The 5,798-nt window shown below is 50.6% G+C and overlaps 1 long non-coding RNA gene across 1 annotated transcript in view; it reads right to left on the bottom strand.

Annotated features, from left to right (window-relative positions):
• LOC108290507 overlaps nucleotides 1-850 on the bottom strand; it is an 11,381-nt gene extending 10,531 nt beyond the window's left edge. Inside the window, exon 1 of the long non-coding RNA XR_001819600.2 lies at nucleotides 670-850. This is a non-coding gene — a long non-coding RNA (uncharacterized LOC108290507). The remainder of the gene's footprint in view (nucleotides 1-669) is intronic.
• Nucleotides 851-5,798: the final 4,948 nt, after the last annotated feature.

The raw sequence follows: 5,798 nt of genomic DNA, 5'->3' as shown, positions 1-5,798 counted from the left end.
AAAAAAAAAAAAAAAAAAAAAAGAGTAAAGGTCTATTGCTACTCCCTGATTTAATAAACGTCTCTGGGACACAATTTCTTCATCTGTAAAAAACGCAAATAAAACAACGCTCACTTGGTAAGTTCATTGTGAGGGCTTATCTATGACACCGGAATGGAAAGAGCTTTACAGATTGCAAAGCCCTCCTTACACATGAGTAATTAGTGTTCGCAGGTCCAACCACTTCTGGGGAGGAGGAAAGTGTCGCCTTTTAAGAGGCCAAACGCTTTCCCAAAGTCCTAACAGCCGGTGAAGGGCTCGGTGATCTCCACGCATCAAGCTCTGCCCAATTCCCAAAGCCTGGTTCAGGTACACTTTTCCCTCAGCCTAAGGCAGAGGCCCAAGGGCGAACCGTCCCGGGTTCGTCTCCCACCTCTGCCTCAAAGTTTACACCCTCCTAGGACAGGCGCGTGTCCCGGTGGCCTGGGCTGCCAGCTCGGGAAGAAGGCGGTGGCAAGCGCACCCGGGCGGCCGAGTGCTAAATAATGGCAGTTGCCCTGTCAGCCCCGTCACCTGTCACTCCCTCCCCCGCTTCTCCCGCACCGTGGCCGCAATCCAGCCCGGGCACTCCGGGGGCTCTCTTTGAGCCGGGAACGGTCCTCGCCGCTCGGCCGAGTGCAGCCCCCTCACCTCAATGAGACTGAAACAAAGCAGGGTCCCGCCGGTCCCTGTCCACTCCCTGAGGCGCGCCCTCAGTGGGGGAGCCCCCACCTTGGCCAGCCTCCAGCTCAGAGGTCCAGAGGCTCGGCTTCCGCGCCGCCGCCCAGGACCTCCCTCCTTCCACAGCCGTCACTGACCGCTCCCTCTGGGCTGGACCAGAGTCCAGGCTCATGCCTGTAATCCCAGCACTTTGGGACCCGGCAAGCCCGCGCCGCGCTCCTCCAGCTCTGGCCGTGCAGGCACGGGTAGAGCGCCCGCAGCAACACCAGCCTAGAGGCCGCCCGGCGGGCACGCGCCGGGGGCGGGGGGGGCGGGGCGACGCAGCGCGGGGCTGCCGGCGGTTGGTGCTCGCAGCCCGCGTGCCCGCCCTCCAGGCCACGTGACCTTTGGGCCCCGCCCAAACCGGGAGTTGCGCGCGGGTTCAGGGTGCGACCCCCTCCTAACCGAGCACCGGGGTCGGGGCCTTCCTGGTGACCCTGTGGGGCAGACAGGGCACCTTCCCATGATCGGCCCGTTGTGCAGAAGAAGCGAACTGAGGCACGGCCGCAGACGGGGCGTCCAAGCAGTTAGCGCAGCGCCTGGCCGCTGGTCCGCGCGGGAAAGCGTCGTCTCCCTTCCTTCGGATGGAATTGGAACTGCAGCTCCGGGAGCGCCCGAACTGTGCGGTCCTTGAGTTCACTGCTGTACCCACGGCGCGCAGAGCACAGGGGCACGCAGTACATTATTTGAATGACTAACCGTCTTACCTGGCCTTTCTCTCTCTCAGTTGTTACTCGTCCCCTCCCCAGGAGACTTATGAAATAACCAGTGGAAGGAGAGACAGAAGTGACTTATCTGGGGAAAAAACCTCCTCCAAATCAGTGACACAAGGGAGTCAGTCCATCCAATGTACAGCTTTAAAAAAAAAAATTGCTACGTAGGAAAATAATAGAATAGGGTCAGAGGGGAGCTCAGCTAAGAGCTTCACTGGGATCCAGGTTTGATATGATGGTGGTCTGGATTTAAGTGATGACAGTAGGTATAAAAAAAGAAATAAAAATTCCAGCCTGAGCAACATAATGAGACCCTGTCTCTACAAAATAATAATAATAATAATAATTATCCATGTGTGACGGCTCACTCCTGTAGTCCCAGCTACTGGGGTGGGGGTTGGGGTTGGCTGAGGTAGGAGGATTGCTTCAGCTCAGGAGATGGAGGCTGCCGTGAGCAGTGATGGTGCCACTGCATTCTAGCCTGAACGACAGAGGGAGACCCTGTCTCAAAAAAATAAACAGAAGTAAAAAATATTTGAGGTAGTTTTTGGAGAATAAACGGGACTTGCTGATGGATTGAACAATGAGGAATGGAAAGGGAGAAATCAAGAGGAAATCCCCAGAATAAAGTGTTCTGTTTGGGTTTATGATGCAATGTCAAGTTGCCACCTAGACAAATGGATACATTAGTCTGGAGCTCAGACAACACACTGCTGGGCTGAAGGTGTGAATTGGGAGCATATAAATGTGTATTTAGACCAGGCTCAGTGGCTCATGCCTGTAATCCCAGCACTTTGGGAGGCCGAGGTGGGTGGATCACCTGAGGTCAGGAGTTTGAGACCCGACTGACCAATATGGTAAAATCTCATCTCTACTAAAAATACAAAAATTAGCCGGACATAATGGCGTGTGCATGTAATCCCAGCTACTCAGGAGGCTGACGCAGAAGAATCACTTGAACCCGGGAGGGAGAGGTTGCAGCCAGCCAAGATCGTGCCACTGCACTCCAGCCTGGGCAACAGAGTAAGACTTTCTCAAAAAAAAAAAAAAAAAAAGTTATTTGGGTAGAATAGCACAGTGGCAGGGGATAGAGTAGAGGAGTTGAGTTCAAGGAATTTATTTATATAGTATGGAACAGAAAAGCATGTTTGTGTTGCTATTGCAAATGACCCAATAGAGACAGACAGATCAATGATCCCAGACAGAAGGACAGTGATGCCACACACTTATTGTTCTGGGGGTGGCCACTGTTGCTTAGCAACCTGTGTTTAATGTTTCAACTGAATTCCTAATCAATGGCCATTTCAACTTATGCCAACGGTTCCTATCACTGGGGTTCCTGCTTTACTTATTTCCAACTCTAAAACCAGCTGCTCAGGTTTTTACTTCCTTGTACTGTTGATGATGTATGCATTTTTTGTTTGTTTATTTGTTTGAGACGGAGTCTCACTCCGTCTTCCTGACCCCAGGTGATCCACCTGCCTCAGCCACCCGAAGTGCTGGGATTACAGGTGTGAACCACCACATCTGGCCCTTTTTTTTGAGAGGGAGTTTTGCTCCTGTTGCCCAGGATGGAGTACAATGACACATCTCTGCTCTGGGGCCCCTGAAACCTCCACCTCCCGGGTTCAAGTGATTCTCATGCCTCAGCTTCCCAAGTAGCTGGGACTATAGGCATGTGCCACCACGATGGCTAATTATTATTATTTTTTAAACAGAGTTTAACTCTTGTTGCCCAGGCTGGAGTGCAATGGCTCAATGTCGGCTCACTGCAACCTCCACCTCCCTGGTTCAAGTTATTCTCCTGCCTCAGCCTCCCAAGTAGCTGGGACTACGGGCACATGCCACCACACCGGGCTAACTTTTTGTATTTAGTAGAGGTGGTGTTTCACCATGTTGGTCAGGCTGCTCTCAAACTCCTGACCTCAGGTGATCCACCCACCTCAGCCTCCCAAACTGCTGGGATTACAGGCGTGAGCCATGACATGGGGCTTTTTGTTAAAACGGAGTCTTGCTTTGTCACCCAGGCTGGAGTGCAGTGGCACAATCCTGCCTCACTGCAATCTCCTCCTCCGAGGTTCAAGTGATTATCCTGCCTCAGTCTCCGGAGTAGCTGGAACTACAGGCACGTGCCACCATGCTGGGTTAATATTTTGTTGTTTTTTTATAGAGAGAGATGGGGCTTCACCATGTTGGCCAGGCTGTCTTGAACTCCTGACCTCAGGTGATTCACCCACCTCTGCCTCCCAAAGTGCTGGTATTACAGGTGTGAGCTACCATGCCTGGCTATATTTTGTATTTTTCTTAGTAGAAACAGGGTTTCGCCATGTTGGCCAGGGTGGTCTAGAACCCCTGACCTTAAGTGATCCTCCCGCCTTGGCTTCCCAATGTGCTGGGATTGCAGGTGTGAGCCACCATAACTGGCTGATGATAAATGCATTGGGATGTGAAAAATGACATCACAGAGAAGACAAATTGAGGGACTCTCACTCAATCTTAAAGAGACAGTGCCAACAATTACAGGATGTGGATCTCCAGTTCAGGGCTCTCCTTTGAGCTCCGTCATCTTGCCCCTTTCTCCTCTGTTTCACAGGCATCTCAGACTAAGCAAAACTCTTCTCTCCATGCAACCACCAAAACTCACTCATGCCTCCAATAGTTTTCACCATTACAGAACATGATGCCACCATCCACCCATCTGAGGTTTCCCTCAGAGTCATTCTGGATTCCTCCCCCTTCCAGACGCCACCTATACAATCAATTACTGCCTCCAATATAATTCTCAAATCCATCCAACATTTCTGCATGTCCTCTGCCTCTGCCCTGGTCTAAGCCACCATCATCCTTCTCCTAGATCATTACAAGAACCCTCTTTTGTTTCTTATTTTTATTTATTTATTTTAGTTTTTAGTTTTAGGTTTTTTTTTTTTTTTTTTTTTTTTTTTTTTTTTTTTTTTTTTTTTTTTTTTTTTTTTTTTTGGTCTTTTTGTTTTTGTTTGAGACAGAGTCTCGCTCTGTTGCCCAGGCTGGAGTGCAGTGGCAATATCTCGGCTCACTGCAGCCTCCACTTCCCGGGTTCCAGAAATTCTCCTGCCTCAGCCTCCTGAGTGGCTGGGATGACAGGCACCTGCCACCATGCCTGGCTAGTTTTTGTATTTTTAAGTAGAGATGGGGTTTCACTACGTTGGCCAAGATGGTCTCAATCTCCTGAACTTGTGATCTACCCGCTTCAGCCTCCCAAAGTGCTGGGATTACAGGCACGAACCACCACGCTTGGCGTATTTTAGTTTTTTAGAGACGAGGTCTTGCTCTGCTGGAGTGCAGTGGCACAATCATAGCTTGCTGCAGCCTCGAACTCCTGGCCTTAAGCTATCCTTCCACCTCAGCCTCCCAAAGTGCTAGGATTACAGGTGTGAGCCACCACATCCAGCCACAAGAAACGTCCTTTTTTTTTTTTTTTTTTTTGAGATAGGGTCTTACTCTGTCACCATTCAGGCTGGAGTGCAGTGGCACGATCTTAGCTCATTGCAGCCCCAACTTCCCAGTGTCAAGCAATCCTTCCATCTCAGCCAACCTCCTGAGTAGTAGGGACCACAGGTGTGCGCCACCAGGCATGGCTAATTTTTGTATTTTTTGTAGAGAAGGGGTTTCTCCATGTTGCCCAAGCTGGTCTTGAACTCCTGGACTCAAGTAATCCACCCACCTTGTCCCCCCAAAGTGCTGGCATTACAGCTGTGAGCCACAGAGCCAGGCCTCACGGGAACCGAACCTTCTAATTGGTCTCCCTGCTTCTTCTCTCTTTTTTTTTCTTTTTTTGAGACAGAGTCTCACTCTGTCACCCAGGCTGGAGTGCAGGGCACAATCTCAGCTCATTGCACCCTCAGCCCTTGGGGTTCAAGCAATTCTCCTGCCTCAGCCTCCCTAGTAGCTGGAATTACAGATGTGCAATAGTATGCAAGCTAATTTTTGTATTTTTAGTAGAGACAGGGTTTTGCCATGTTGGCCAGGCTGGTCTCAATTCCTGAGCTCAAGTGATCCACCCTCCTCGGCCTCCCAAAGTGCTGGGATTGATCCACCTCCAATCCATTCTCTACACAGATACTAAATGTAATACAGACATCAAATCAGTTTACTCTCCTGCTTAAAACCTTCAAAGCTGCCGGGCGTGGTGGCTCATGCCTGTAATCCCAGCACTTTGGGAGGCCGAGGCGGGTGGATCACGAGGTAAAGAGATCGAGACCATCCTGGTCAACACGGTGAAACCCCGTCTCTACTAAAACTACAAAAAATTAGCTGGGCATGGTGGTGCGTGCCTGTAATCCCAGCTACTCAGGAGGCTGAGGCAGG

This window comes from Cebus imitator, unplaced genomic scaffold, assembly GCF_001604975.1.
Source record: "Cebus imitator isolate Cc_AM_T3 unplaced genomic scaffold, Cebus_imitator-1.0 Scaffold435, whole genome shotgun sequence".
Taxonomy (NCBI): Eukaryota; Metazoa; Chordata; class Mammalia; order Primates; family Cebidae; genus Cebus; species Cebus imitator.
The sequence above is the reverse complement of the archived record's forward strand: the minus strand, read 5'-3'. Positions and strand labels throughout refer to the sequence as shown.